Below are 13,873 nucleotides of genomic sequence, written 5' to 3'. Positions count from 1 at the left end.
GCCTGATCTAGAGTCTGTTTGGGGCTCCGGAAAGGGGAATTCGTCGTCGTCGTCATCAACAATCCTTCTTCATCAACCAACTCATGATGCTTACCATCGGGAGTGGGTAATTTCATCGTAAGCATGCTGGAGGTAGATGGAGATGGATGAGATTCGTCATGTAATCGAGTCTTTTGTTAGGGCTTGATCCCTAGTATCCATTATGTCCTGAGATTAATGTTGCTACTATCTTGCTATGCTTAATGCTTTTCACTAGGGCCCGAGTGTCATGATTTTATATATGAACATATTATGTTTTTATGAATATATTTGAGTACTTGATCCTATCTTGCAATTTATATGCATCTTTATTGTTCTGAACCATAGACCCCAAGGTGACAATAATTGGAATACAATCCGGGGATGACTGTAATTTGAGGAGTTCATGTATTCACTATGTGTTAATGCTTTATTATAGTTCTCTATTAAAAGTAGTGCCTTAATTACCCTTAGTTTCCATTAGGACCCCGCTGCCATGGGAGGGCAAGGAAAAAGATGTCATGCAAATTCTTACTGCAAGCATGTATGACTATATATGGAATACATGCCTACATACAATTGATTAATTGGAGCTACTGTGTGTCGCTCTAGATTGTAACTTATACATTATGAATTTCATCCAAATATCCATCGCTACTCCATGCCTAAGCTTTCATAATATTTTCTTTACTTGAGTACTACTACTATTGTTGTTACAAAACTGCTATTATTACTGGTACTAGTGTTACCACTGCTATCAGTACTATCATACTGCTGTGCTACTAATAAATTGATGCAAGAAAGTGACTTCTCAGCTGTGATTGAATTGACAACTTAACTTCTAAGGCTTATAAATATTATTTGTCTCCTTTATGTTGAATAAATTTGGGTGAAATACTACACTCGAAGACTGTCGCAAAGCCCTATACTTGTGGGTTATCAAGACCATTTTATGGCACCGTTGCAGGGGAGCATATCTCTATTTTATTAAGTTTCACTTGAGAGCTAAATATCTGCTGCAATTATATTCATTATGAAGAACCTGAGAGACTCTAAGACCAAGATCATGCCCTCGAAGACAAGGGAAGGTAAGAAACTACCAACTAGCATTCGCCTATTGTTTTAAGTCGAGTTGTGACACCACCACCTGCTATTCAATCTGATATGTCGCGACTAATAGACACTGCTTCTGCTATTGATGATACTCATGATGATAATTGTACTTTGCTTAATGATATTTTGCCACTTGATGAATTACTTGATGCTCATATTGCTAAAGCTAAAGAATCTGAAATTATTGAAAACTATGAATCACTTGCTACACCCAATACTCCTGCTAGAACTAAGATGCTTGATATTCCCGAAGGTTACATTATTCCTAAGGAGTTTACTAGAGAACTTATGGCTTATGATACTCATAATGGCATAGAAGGTTTTATGGCTATAATGAAAAAAAGTCATGAACCAAATGATGAAATATGATCCTAAGTTTGGAATTTCTCCTATTTTTGTTACTGATAAGGACTATGGATTCGCTGTTGATCTTGAACTCATTACTTTGGTAAAATTCGATCATTTTCGTGGTTATTAATCTGAAACTGTTGTTGCACATCTTACTAAATTCAATGATATTGCCACCCTATTTGCTCAAGAGGAAAAGATCCGCTATTATTATATTTTTAAGTTGTGTTTTTTATTAAAGGGTGATGCTAAAGTATGGTGTAATGATCTTGCTCTTGATTGTGTATGTAGCCCCTAAGATATGATTTATTACTTTACTGAAAGTATTTTCCTATTAATAAGAAACAACCTGGCTTACAGGAAATATATAATTTTAAACAACTTGAGGAAGAGCATCTCCCTCAAGCTTGGGGGAGCCTTCTCCAATTATTAAATGTTTTGCCTAACCATCCTTTTAAGAAAAATAAAATACTTGATATCTTTTATAATGAACTAATAGATCTTGCAAAAAAGAAAAACTAATAAATGTTTCTAAAGACTATCTAGATAGTTGTGATAGTTGTGTTTTCAAGAAAAGAACGAACGAACAAGCTCAGGATTTATAGCATGGGAGACATCATCCATCGTCCGGACATAGTCAAAGTCCGCATTTGATAGCTAAAAAACCATGATTTTGATAGGCTGACTGTATAATAACTCACGCAGATTTTCTCTTGGATCGTGCTTGACAGTTTTGATTCGTTCTTCAAATACCTACACTACACAAAGTAGTAGTTGTGCAAATGGCAGAATAAAAAAGTTGTTGTTTGGTGTCGAGTTCCACCAGTATGCAGTTTTGGTCCAAATAAGTTTAGAGCTCCTTAGAGATATGTTTTACCTAAGAGTTTAAAACTCCAAATATACCTCTTCTGCACTTTGGCGCTAATCAAGATGGAAGTTCAGGTGGCAGAAGTGCAGATGGTTCCGGCTATTAGAGCAACTCCAATGAAGCGACCCATTTCATCCGCTAGCGTCCGTTTGGGTCGACGTGGACAGAAAAGTTGGCCCAACGCGCCGACCCAAACGGATGCGCGTCCACTTGGCGTCCGCCTGCTGACCTATTTCCGGCCCATTTTTGAGCCAGATTTGCATCGACGTGGACATGAGACGGACGCGCGCGCGCGTCTACTCCTCTTTCGGGGCCCGCCGGTCGGTGGCAGCCAACATCATTTCCCCCCATTTTCCCAAAAACCATTCCGCCCACATGCTCCCGCCCCACACCCTGCCATGGAAGGCTAATACGTCTCCAACGTATCTATAATTTTTGATTGCTCCATGCTATATTATCTACTGTTTTGGACATTATTGGGCTTTATTATCCATTTTTATATTATTTTTGGGACTAACCTATTAACCGGAGGCCCAACCCAGAATTGCTGTTTTTTTTGCTTATTTTAGTGTTTCGAAGAAAAGGAATATCAAACGGAGTCCAAACGGAATGAAACCTTTGGGAACATGATTTTCTCACCGAACATGATCCAGGGGACTTGGACCCTACATCAAGAAACAAAGGAGGAGGCCACGAGGTAGGGGCGCGCCTACCCCCCAGGCACGCCCTCCACCCTTGTGGGTCCGCTGTTGCTCCACCGACGTACTCCTTCCTCCTATATATACCTACGTACCCCCAAATGATCAGATACGGAGCCAAAAACCTAATTCCACCGCCGTAACTTTCTGTATCCACGAGATCCCATCTTGGGGCCTGTTCCGGAGCTCCGCCGGAGGGGGTATCCATCACTGAGGGCTTCTACATCATCACCATAGCCCCTCCGATGAAGTGTTAGTAGTTCACCTCAGACCTACAGGTCCATAGTTATTAGCTAGATGGCTTCTTCTCTCTTTTTGGATCTCAATACAATGTTCTCCCCCTCTCTTGTGGAGATCTATTCGACGTAATCTTATTTTTGCGGTATGTTTGTTGAGACCGATGAATTGTGGGTTTGTGATCAAGTCTATCTATGAACAATATTTGAATCTTATCTGAATTCTTTTATGTATGATTGGTTATCTTTGCAAGTCTCTTCGAATTATCAGTTTGGTTTGGCCTACTAGATTGATCTTTCTTGCAATGGGAGAAGTGCTTAACTTTGGGTTCAATCTTGCGATGTCCTTTCCCAGTGACAGTAGGGGCAGCAAGGCACATATTGTATTGTTGCCATCGAGGATAACAAGATGGGGTTTTCATCATATTGCATGAGTTTATCCGTCTACATCATGTCATATTGCTTAAGGTGTTACTCTGTTTTCATTAACTTAATACTCTAGATGCATGCTGGATAGCGGTCGATGAGTGGAGTAATAGTAGTAGATGCAGGTAGGAGTCGGTCTACTTGTCTCAGAGGTGATGCCTATATACATGATCATACCTAGATATTCTCATAACTATGCTCAATTCTGTCAATTGCTCAATAGTAATTCGTTCACCCACCGTAGAATACTTATGCTCTTGAGAGAAGCCACTAGTGAAACCTATGGCACCAGGGTCTATCTTCATCATATTAATCTTCCAATACTTAGTTATTTCCTTTGCTTTTATTTTACTTTGCATCTTTATCATAAAAATACCAAAAATATTATCTTATCATATCTATCAGATCTCACTCTCGTAAGTGGTCGTCTAGGGATTGACAACCCCTTATCACATTGGTTGCGAGGATTTATTTGTTTTGTGCAGGTACGAGGGACTCGCGCGTAGCCTCCTACTGGATTGATACCTTGGTTCTCAAAAAATGAGGGAAATACTTACGCTACTTTGCCGCATCATACCTTCCTCTTCGGGGAAAAACCAACGCAGTGCTCAAGAGGTAGCAAGAAGGATTTCTGGCGCCGTTGCCGGGGAGTCTACGCAAAAGTCAATATACCAAGTACCCATCACAATCCTTATCTCCTGCATTACATTATTTGCCATTTGCCTCTTGTTTTCCTCTCCCCCACTTCACCCTTGTCGTTTTATTCGCCCTCTCTCTCTATCCTCCCTCTCTTTCTCTATTTGCCTCTTTTTGCCATTTGAAGTTTTGCACTTTCTACCGTTATGTCTGAAATAGGGGAAATTATTGTCGATATGGACAATAATAATGTCATGAAAAATTCTGATGCTCCCGCTAAAGAACCCCCCATCTTACATACAAAAAAATTTCCTGTTGGTAGTGGTAATATTATTGGAAAAGGAGTTATTCAAGATTTATTTACTTGTGCCGGTGCTTTACCTTCTATGGGTAGTTCTATCCTTCACAGAACTAGTAGTCTTGCGGATGCTATTTCCATGCTTGTAGTTGAACTTGAAAGACAATTCATGCACTTGCATCCTTGCATACAAAGGATTTTTCTAGAATTTTCTAATATTGAGCATTCTTCTGTTAAGCGTGCCGCTACTATCTTTTTGGCTCATGAGTTTAGATTCATAATAAGAGAAGCCAAAGAAATCTCTGCACATTGCAGGGTAGACGCTTGCCGTCCTCCCATAGAGACTATCATTTTTGATCAATAAGAAATAATGCGTTTTCAATCTCTAAACTATGTTGCTTTCAATGAAAATCTTAGAAAAAGGGTTCCTACCAATGTTTTAGTTGATAGAATTTCTGAGCTTAATGATGATTTGGCCATCCAAAATAATGAACTAGGATATTCTCTTGAATATAGGCTCACAAAGTTCTGTCAAAAGAATGCTTATAATGATGAATTGGTTGTGCAATACGAAGGACCAAAGGAGGAACCTATACCTCCCAAGGTTGATCTTGGGGACTTTTGCCCCATTAAATTTAGCCCTTTCGATTACTTTTGCTTGCCTCAAAGAAAACTTGCTGCCGAACGTAGAGAATATGAAATGAGTTTTAATGATCTATCTTACTATCATGGCGATACCTAGATCTATCCTTACTTTTTATGCCTAGCTAGGGGCGTTAAACGATAGCGCTTGTTGGTAGGCAACCCAATTTTATTTTTATTCCTTGATTTTTGGTCCTGTTTAGTAATAAATAATTTATCTAGCCTCTGTTTAGGTTGTGTTTTTTGTGTTTAATTAGTGTTTGTGCCAAGTAGAACCGTTGGGAGGACTTGGGCAGAAACTTTAGCGCTCACGAGAACTGCTGCCATTTTTATTTGGAAAGTGCTATTTAGTTAATTATTTTTGAAGATGATTAATAGATAAATTCCTCACGTCAAGCAATTTATTTTAGAATTTTTCGGGTTCCAGATCTTGCGCTAGCTACAGATTACTACAGACAGTTCTGTTTTTGACAGATTCTGATTTTCGTGTGTTGTTTGCTTATTTTGATGAATCTATGGCTAGTAAAATAGTTTATAAACCATAGAGAAGTTGGAATACAGTAGGTTTAACACTAATATAAATAAATAATAAGTTCATTACAGTACCTTGAAGTGGTTTTTTGTTTTCTTTTGCTAACGGAGCTCACGAGATTTTCTACTTTAAGTTTTGTGTTGTGAAGTTTTCAAGTTTTGGGTAAAGATTTGATGGATTATGGAACAAGAAGTGGCAAGAGACTAAGCTTGGGGAATGCCCATGGCACCCCCAAGATAATCTAAGGACACCTAAAATCCAAAGCTTGGGGATGCTCAGGAAGGCATCCCCTCTTTTCGTCTACTTCTATCGGTAACTTTACTTGGAGCTATATTTTTATTCACCACATGATATGTGTTTTGCTTGGAGCGTCTTGTATGATTTGAGTCTTTGCTTTTTAGTTTACCACAATCATCCTTGCTGTACACACCTTTTGAGAGAGCCATACATGATTTGAAATTTATTAGAATACTCTATGTGCTTCGCTTATATCATTTGAGTTATATAGTTTTGCTCTAGTACTTCACTTATATCTTTTAGAGCACGGTGGTGGATTTTTTATAGAAACTATTGATCTCTCATGCTTCACTTAGATTATTTTGAGAGTCTTAAATAGCATGGTAATTTGCTTAAATAATCCTAATATGCTAGGTGTTCAAGATTAATAATTTTTTTCTTATGAGTGTTTTGAATACTAAGAGAAGCTTGATGATTCACTATTAGGAAAAGGCATGCTAGTGGCGCACCGAATTTGCCTTCTAATGGCGCATTAGCGGTGCGCCACTGGCATCACGCCATTAGAATTAAATTCTAATGGCGCACCACCGGTGCGCCATTAGTATCTGGTGTTCTAATGGCGCACCATGTAGTGCGCCATTAGTATAGCCTGCAGTGCGCCATTAGAATGCCTCCCAGGGGGCCATATGTACCCATGTGCTTTGGCATTGTAATGGCGCACCAGCAGTTAATGCACCATTAGTGTGATGATCACAGTGCGCCATTAGTGTCTTGTGTGGTGCATCATTAGTATGAATATTAGGTTTTATTTTATTTTATTTTGCTTTTCTGATTTTTGCACATGTTACAAAATATATTATTGGACAGAATATAGACAGCAGCACATAGCAACATCAGATTCATCGAATACAATAGAAGATTAGTCTCCGAATACAATTCATCATATTAGTCTCCAAATTCAAAAGACCGAACAAAGATAAAACATTACAAGTCTCAAGACCGCGAGTATCGAGTTTGCCTTCACATTACAAGTCGATATCGATCATCTAAACTACCATCACATAGAAGAGAGCTGTGGTCATCACGATGAGCATCATCGCGATCAAACTGGTCTTCATCCGGTTCCTCCAACGCTCCCTCCTCTCTCCCTCTAGATAGCGGGCGTATCTACATTCGGCCTCCGCCCTAGTGGTGTACCCTTTGTAACTGTTACCGCTGAAACGGTGAACCTGTCTCCGACACTCCTCCCAGTCGTCGTAGACTCCGGGAACCTTACCCTTGTACACGACATACGACGGCATCTCTATGCACAAGCCAAACAACAGACAATACATAAGCAATATGTAAGTATGCAACAAAAGGATCGGAAGAGAAAAGCAAGACATTAATAGCACGATTCATGGTCCTACTAATAAATAGCATCGATTACATCTAAGTTGAACGACTGTCCAAACCAAAGAGACATACGAATTCATTAAAGTATAATTACAACATGAGCCAATCAATGTTTCAGAACTACACATCACTACTTTCGACTCGACTCATCGGACAGGAACGTGGATGAAGCCGCCGTCTGTCGTGATGGTCATGAAATCGCGGTCGTTGTCACCCTGCATTTGTAGCATTTCATCTATCTCACTGTTGGACGGTTGATATCTGAGGAAGAACTGCCCCGAGGTATGAAGGACATCTTGATGGATGATGTCCGCAAACTCCGACTGGATGCGAAAGAATTCTTGTCTGAGGTCCGCGTCCTGGACTGCCGACAAGCTCGCGGCCCAATCTTTGAGATTATCTGGTAGCAGAAGTTGATGATGGTCCCTTACGATCGCCCGCATGTGATGGAGGGCGTAGTAGGCATCCTTCTGACCGCCAGGCGGCTGCTTGACGCAGCAGAACTTCGTATTGTGTGAGAACATGTGCTTGCCGTACTTACGAACTGCCCTGGTGAAGGTGCCTCCAGATTTGGCGTAGGCGGGGAGAACATCATCAAGAACTTTCTTGACATTTGTGTAGTCTATCTTGGAGTTACGGTTCGGGTCTAAATACGTGGCCATGGAATATTTCGGGCTTAAGAGGATGAGTGTGCAATGTGTGTCACTGCACAGAACACGGAATGTTAGAAAAAAAAGAACGATCGAAATCTAAGAAATCATATGTTACGGGGCGGTTAAGGGATGACTTACTCGGGAAAGTAAGCCACAAGGAAGTTATCCTTATCTGGGTTTGCCAGAATGACGCCTTCGAGGTGTGAACTCGCAACTTGGCGGTCCCCAGCGCTGCTCAAGTGCTTGGCACGCATGTAGAAGGGGTCGACTATCACGATGTCCGGGGTCTTGTCTCTAATGATCCGCATCTCCATACTCAGCGAAAACAGCCGAACGAAGGTGTAGTGCAGCGGATGAAGGTTAAACATAGCAAAGATGTCATCAAACCGCAGGACGATCGTACCCCCGATGTCGCCATCCACAAAGCCCTTGCCCTCTGGCACCTTGGCCACGAAAACCGGGTATGCCACATCCTTCTCTCTGAGACGCCGCTTCTCCAAAGAAAGAACACTGTCGTGCAGACTCCGCATAGCACCGGTTGCAGCATTCAGCATATTTGGCGGTAGCATCGCCCTACCCGCCACATGCACCCTCCTCGAGATATCCTTAGGTGAAGGTGGCCCGTCCTGAGCACGGATCGAACTCGGTGCCGGCTGGCTCGCACCGGCGCCCTTGTTAGTCTTTCGTTTCCGTCCCTTCTTCTTGATCTCCTGTAATGGGACCGAGTTCTGCTCACAGACCGCCTTCTTGAGCGTGTTGGGGCTGATAATATTTCGCACCTCAGCTATCTGAGGCTCGGTGAAGGCGGGAGCTGGAGGCGTGTCCTGAGAACTGAACGCCAGACGACGCCTGTTGCAATTGGATTTCTCCGCCGTACCAGCTAGATCGCGGTCGTCTTGGTTGGGTTCTTGAGAAAGAGGCCCGCAGAACTCGTCAGCGTACCCATGTTCGGCAAAGTACTTATCAACTTTGGTAAATGTACCATCGTCGTTGTCGTCGCCGTCCGGATCCTGTGCCATAGGGCTGTCCGGATCCTGTGCCATAGGGATGTCCGGCAGGTCCGGTAGCGTTGCGGCGTTCTTGCCATGGCTTGGCGCCGGCACGACTGGCGGTCTTGTCTGTGGGGTGGTGTCCCCCGCCCCCAAACGAATCTGGCTCTTCGGCCAAAGCAGGGGCCAGTTTACGCAGGTGCTGAGGGTCATCTCATCTTCTTCGTCGGCCCCAGCGGGTCGAATCGGAGGTAACAGCTCGTCGCAGCCTGGCAGCACCCGAACCACTTCAACCCTATACATTGTGGGTGGCATCGGATTACCGTGGAACATGGGGTTGCCCGGTTGAACGATTCTGCCCTTGGCGACATCGACCAACTCGGCGCCCACGAAGTGCAGAAGAGTGCAAGGAACGTCGGCGGTGCCCTGCGAAAACATGTACAGGGCGTCAGGGATGCCCAGTCAAAGGCAAGGAGATGAAGTCATCGGCCGAGAGGCTTAGTTACCGTGATGCCGTCGAGCTCGGCTAATGTCGAGGCACCGCCAACGGCGGGCGTGCAACTGACGGAGGGGGCGCTTGCTGGCGAGGTGCCGGCCGGCGTACACCCGGGTGCATTAAGCTCCAATGCCCGTGCCGGCGCCGGAGACACGAATACCGCCTCCGCCGGAGACACCAATGGCGCCGCCGCCGGAGACACCAATGGCGCCGCCAGAGACACCAATGGAGCCGCCTGCGCACTGTGCGAGTTGCTGGCCGTGAAGCTGGGAACCGGGGGAGGCCCCTGTTGGCCGCCCGCAATCCACGTCGTCAGCCCATGAATCAACGTAGGCACCATGGCGTTGAGCGTCATTCCAAGTTGTTGTTGCACTTGCTCTTGGACAAGCTCCGGAATCCGCGCCACTTGTGCCTTGAGTTCTTCAACCTCGCGCGTCTGGCTTTCCGAGCTGGTCTTTTTCTCCTTCCGCACACCAGCGGTATAGTATGACCCCCATTTTGTGGACAAGCCTTTGCCGGCCACACGACCAGCTGACGTCGGCTTAGTGAGCTTATCCTTGTTTTTCATTACGTTCAACGCCCTATTTAAAGGGGTGTCGAAAGGGGAGCTCTTAGACGACCCGGCGCTACTGCTTTCAGTGTCCTGCGAAAGGAACGTGAACCATTTAGAAATATTGGGGATTAATTAGAGTGCAACCATATGGAGCTAATTACGCGGGGGTGTATTCCTTACCAGAAGAAGCTCAAGCGCCCTGGTCTTCGGATCCGTGGTAAGCTCCTTTGTTATCGGGTCCTCCTTGTACCGGGCCCTGACATAGTTCCTGGTCTGCTTGTCACCGCTGTATTTCTCGAAGCGGGGCGGTAGGCCTTGCTCGGCACGCTCCGCGTCCTCCTTGTCCCATATAGGCTCCGCCACTCTGTAACCGCCGGGACCGAGTTTGTGTTCCCCTAAGTTCAACTCCCGCATTTCTTTCCCCCACTGACTTGATTCGGAGGTTGCACTGCTCTCGCACTTGATCTTGAACTCCTTGTACTCATCTTCGCTCATCAAAGGATATTTCGCCTTGATCTTCTCATAACTATCACCTTTATCAATCATTCTCTTCACCGCGCTTTTCCAAGTAGACAGGGCCGTGCTCATCTTCGTGAGGGCGGCACTGTTCACTTTATTCCCTGAGAGGCGTGTGTTTTCAAATTCGGCGGGGAACTTGTATCGTTCGTGCAGCTTCGTGAAGAGGAGGTTGCGCAAATTCCCTCGGTCCTTATGCCTAAGGTTCTCGGTGTTGATCGAGACGGTGCTCCGGAGAATGCACCCGAGCTGAACCGAGTACCCCTTGACTATATGTTTGGGCTCCGTTGGATTCCCGTCGGAGTCCACTTGAGTGAATTCCTCCTTGACGGTGCGGAGCGCATTCGGGCGCCGGTCCTTCCTTTGCTTCTTCGGTTGGCTGCCATCTGTGTGTGCGCCGCCATCATCAGTGGTGGCATCCTCGGCGGCACCATCAGTGGTGTCATCCCCGACGCCACTAGGGGTTGTGTAATCAGGATCGGTGTCTTCCGCGGCGTCCTCATAGCGGTGAGGTTGTTCCTCCATCTCCTGGGACAGCTCCCAGAATTGCTTGCCGCCCGAACCACCGGCCTCATCGTTGTGGGCCATGTTTCGCTCTAAATAGGAAAAAAGTTTGGTCAAAAAGTTGGTTATTGTCAAGGAACAAGATCATGGTCTCATCATTTAGGGTTTGTCGACACCGAGGCACCCTAAAAGCCTAAGCTTTCATCATTTAGGGTTTGTCGACGCCGAGGCACCCTAAAAGCCTAAGCGTACATCATTTAGGTTCTCATCGACACCGAGGCATCCGGGGCAGCCAAGTTAAGTTTTCATCATTTAGGGTTTACCGATGCCGAGGCACCCTAGGTTGGGCCTAATCACTTGGCACTAATCACTTGGCTCTATTGCCACCTATGGTTTAATACAGCAAGAATAAAGGGGCAGTTGATCCTACTTAATTAAGTACTAAGATACCCCGGCCCATGCATTAGTAGCAAGTACCTCATATGTCCGATTTTTAGCAAAGTCATGCTAAAATTCACGGAAAATTTCAGCATGACCTTTGCTGAAAATAGGACATATGGAGTATCCGAATTTTCCGGAACGGAAGTTAATCGACATTCCGGCAAACTCAAGGGCCTCTCGAGGTACCTGCAAAATCATCACGACACGAAGGGCCTCTCAAGGGCCTCAAGCAGCAGCGGCGTCTCCCACGACCCCATTTTTTTGCTAAATTTCTTTGAGCAACAATCAGAGCAGAAAATTCAGCATATTTCTATACAACAGCACTGTAAAGATGAAGAACAGTTCTACAGCAGCCCATCTTTGATCATCATCTTTGCATCTCTTTCTCAATGTGATCACAAGTAATTCAGAGGCATCACAAGTAATTCAGAGCATCACAAGGCATTAGTAGTTCAGTACATGAACAAGTTTTACAAAGCACATCAATATGTTACAGCAAACAAAAGTTCTGAAATTTGTGTGCCTAACTGAATTTTTAGTAACCGAATAAACTGAATTTTCAAAACTGCAAGAAGCAATTTAAAAAAATCCTCTCATCTCATATGAGGAGTGTTAATCCTAAGACTAATAGTTTGTTGTCCCTGTCCATTTGTCCCTCCCCAACTAGATACTAGAGTAGCACTGTTGATGCCCTGTTCTTGCTGAACTTTATGACAGTATATACAACAACTTATCCTAAATGTGGCTAGAACTGCAGATTTACAAATTAAAGGACACAAACTCAAGCAAGCTTCCTGAACAATACCCTGACAGAAAACATAGGACAATCAATGAATTTATATAACCAGTAAGAACAAGGGGATGATTTTAGCAAGTTAAGTGCAGCTCTAGCACCTGTGCATGAAATGTATCATGTATCAAACCATCAATTAGCTGCTGAAAAACATAAATGTACCATGTGAACATATAATACCTTCACGAGCGAACTCAATGAGTGTGAACCAACAGAGTGTGGGTCACCACAGATTGTGTAGTCAAAAACCTTCAGGACAGAGTGAAAATAGTTACAATATGCTTGCAAGTAATTTGAGGAGGGAACTACACTACACAAGAACTAAACTTTGGTTAACTGAATGCATTAGCTACTAAGATGTCCAGATTAACAAACTACAGTGCACAAATCTCCTGTCATCATCAGTAAGTTCACAAATCTGATTAGGTAATGTTCCACTGTGTAGTTCACAAACTATAGTTCACAAATCTGATTAGGTAATTTGATTAGGCCCCCCACGCTTCTGCAAACCAGCCCAGTGTTCCAACCAGTGAGAGACTTGAGTAATAACTTAGTCAATAATATACTATTCTTAAACATCAACCACAAGATAACTGTAATCTTAAGAGGTACTTTAATAAACCATAATTTTCTAAAATGACATCTAACTTGCAAAGCTTTGATCATCAGGTACATTGATCTAATGGTAAATTCACCACATGTAGTTAAAGTCCACACAGCACTTATCTCTCTCCTCACTTTGAACCACGTCCTCACAGAGATATTGCAACTGCTGCTCAGCCAAATCACCCAACCTCCTCCTAATTTTGACATTATCCCAACAACCCCCAATCACCTCTGCTACATTAATATTAAAACTGGTGTTAGCATTATACAATCTATGGAACTTACTACACAGTGGAACATTACCTAATCCATCATGGAGATTTGTGCACTGTAGTTTGTGCACAAATCTCCTGTCATCATCAGTAAGTTCACAAATCTGTCATCATCAGTAAGTTCACAGTGGAACATCATCTACAGTGCACAAATCTGAACCTAGGAACCTAGGAACACAGGAGAGGGAGGAAGGAGGAAGGAGGAGAGGTACCTGGGCGGGAGGACGGCGACAACGGCTGGAGGACGGCGTCGTCGACGAACTCGAGGGCGGGGGCACCAGATGCTCCTCTCGTTGATGGGGGAGGGGAGGGGCTGGAGGCAAACCCTAGCCGCCAAGCGCACGAGTGCTGCAGCTAGGTGGAGTAACCTCTGCCGGAGACGACGGAGCAGGTGGCCGGCGTCGTGGTTGGTGAGGAGCAGGTGGCCGGCGTCGTGGTTGGTAAGGAGAGCGCGAGGAAGAGCGCCCCGTGCGCGATGAGGAGGCGCGGCGTCGGCGTCGTGGGTCGGGAGGCGGCGCACGTAGGGGGAGGCGACGCTCGAGGGGAGGAAGGGGAGAGGGAGATGGCAGGGGCGCATGGGCGGCTGCGGCGCCGTGGGTCGGG

Source organism: Triticum aestivum, chromosome 3A (genome assembly GCF_018294505.1).
Source record: "Triticum aestivum cultivar Chinese Spring chromosome 3A, IWGSC CS RefSeq v2.1, whole genome shotgun sequence".
Classification (NCBI taxonomy): Eukaryota; Viridiplantae; Streptophyta; class Magnoliopsida; order Poales; family Poaceae; genus Triticum; species Triticum aestivum.
Note: the sequence above shows the minus strand (reverse complement) of the source record.